This window comes from Fundulus heteroclitus, chromosome 23, assembly GCF_011125445.2.
Source record: "Fundulus heteroclitus isolate FHET01 chromosome 23, MU-UCD_Fhet_4.1, whole genome shotgun sequence".
NCBI classification, from domain to species: domain Eukaryota; kingdom Metazoa; phylum Chordata; class Actinopteri; order Cyprinodontiformes; family Fundulidae; genus Fundulus; species Fundulus heteroclitus.
Genome location: NC_046383.1, coordinates 26,954,118 through 26,956,254, shown reverse-complemented (window position 1 = coordinate 26,956,254; position 2,137 = coordinate 26,954,118). Strand labels below are relative to the sequence as shown.

Genomic DNA, 2,137 nt, shown 5'->3' with positions numbered 1-2,137 from the left:
ACAATTCCACAATTTTTATTTAAGCAAGTGTTTTTTTTTTTTTTCTTGGACACATTGCATTGACTCTTGATGTACTTCACTTTTTCTGTGCTGGATTTGTAGAAGTTTTCATGAGAGATTTTATTACAGTAAGCAATATTTAAACGCTGCACAGGTCAAACAGGATAGGAATCATTAGAGCAATTTAATATGATAAAACCCTAGTTATGGTTTCATTAAGGTCCCAAGGGTTCTCCTTATTATTATGGTGGTGAGTATCCCGACCAGTTCCACAGGAGACAAGAGGTTGATTCCTCGACAGGAAAAACACCTGACATGGAAGTGGTGGCCAGGTGGTTAGAGAGCCAGGTGTTTGTGTCGTGGTGAGGCCCCAATAGTTGGCGGAGTCCGTCACTCCAGGTACTTGAGCAAGACCCTTGATCACAGATTGTTCCTTGTGCGTCACTCAATGTTGGGAGCATACTGCTGCCTGAGGGATGGGTCAAAGGCAGAGACAAATGTCCCCTCTGTGGGATTATAAAGGGAAATATTTAGTGATTGAGCAGGAAGTATATTAAATACAACTCATGTGAGTGACCAGCAACAGGGTCAGGAAACATTTATTGTGGAACATATACACATTCAAAAAAACATAATCACATTTCACACTCTTAAATTATGTTTTACGTGATTTCTACTCAACAATGAAATTCACGAGGAATCAATATAGAGATGTGTTGGGTATGTGTCTGTATGAGTATCAGAAAGAGGGGTATGTGTGAGCGGCAGGGAGGCTGAGCATGCATCAGTGAATTGTTGTTATGGTACCTCTCAGTGGCACTGATAGCGAGATTGCTCAGCTATTTACCTTCAAAATGTGTTTTGCAGCTCAGGTGTCTCAGCAGACGAAGCAAAGTCTGGAGCAGGAAAACGGCTTTTTAGAGACAAACCCAACTTGGAAAAACAAACAAAAATAAATCCTCTGCATTCTCTTTAAAGGCTAATTCAAGTTATTTTGCATGCAGCAGTACTCATCAATTACACACACTGTGAGCGCATGTTGTCTCAATCATTGGTTACTGAAACACAGTAATTGTTTTCCTAGGAAGTAACAGGAATGAGTAACACATAGCTCAATAGCACTTCCCCTCTAATGTGCTTCGCTCTACTGATTATCCCCCCTTGATGACACAATTACTCTTCTCCTGTGGTAAAACTGATAGACAATAAATTGACTGCATACACCAAACCTCAGCTTACCACTATACCACTGAGGATTTTTGTATGCTGCTTCAAGACATCTTCTAAAGATTCACTCTTTGGTATTTAAATGTGAAAAGAAAGTTGGGTTTGTTGTTCACAGCAAGCCATCTATAGCACCCAACTCTATACTTCAAGTCGAATCGTTCAGCTTAAAGCATTTGGGGCAGCAGGAAGAAGAGCCTAATGCACTTTTCAGCTCCAACTCTGCACTCTGCATTTAAACGGTCAGAATTCTAAAGGCACTGCAGCGTGATTCACTCAAATCGCTGTTTGGAACAGCAGGCAGTGTTGAGAGGGTCCTTGGAGATGGCTAAAGTAGAAAAAGATCTGAAAGTATATCCTGTTCTGCTCAGCAATTGGTCAATCTTGCCTGGATGCGACAGTGGCCGGTATGTCTTTAGAAGTATTGCTGTGTGGCACCCCTAAGAAAGGGATTACCACATTTAGGGTTTAGGAAGATAAACCTTGCAATATATTTTCTTTGTTGATGTAGACATTTTTTTGCTTGTTTATGGAGATATTTAGGCCAAACATTTGTTGTGCATTTGTTGTTTCAGGGACCTGTAAAGTGATGCCTATTTTCAGGTTTTCCCTTAGAGGCAAACTGAATGAAAATGTGATGCATCCTGTCCTCATTGCTCTGCTTTCACCTGCTTCATACAGGAAACATATTTGCAACAGCATTCCTGGGACCTGTTATAGTATTGGTAAATATCTTTCTGGTGATAGCTGTAGTTGAAGCCAGCCGGAGAGGTTTGAGTTCAATTTTAGTAAAAAGTGCTTTGGAATTTCGGTTCTTTTTCTGAATTATTGTTAAAAGTTGTTTAGAAATGTGGACAAAGTGGTTTAATTCATGCATATGTTTTAATGATCCTTGGGTGTTTGTGTTTTGATT

At 40.0% G+C, this 2,137-nt stretch overlaps 1 long non-coding RNA gene across 1 annotated transcript; it reads right to left on the bottom strand.

The window, feature by feature from the left end:
• Positions 1-229: 229 nt before the first annotated feature.
• Positions 230-1,924, bottom strand: LOC110369113. Its single transcript, XR_002428717.2, has 3 exons — positions 1,893-1,924; positions 848-896; positions 230-506 (listed from the first exon to the last, which is right to left on the bottom strand). It is a non-coding gene; the product is annotated as an uncharacterized LOC110369113 (long non-coding RNA).
• Positions 1,925-2,137: the final 213 nt, after the last annotated feature.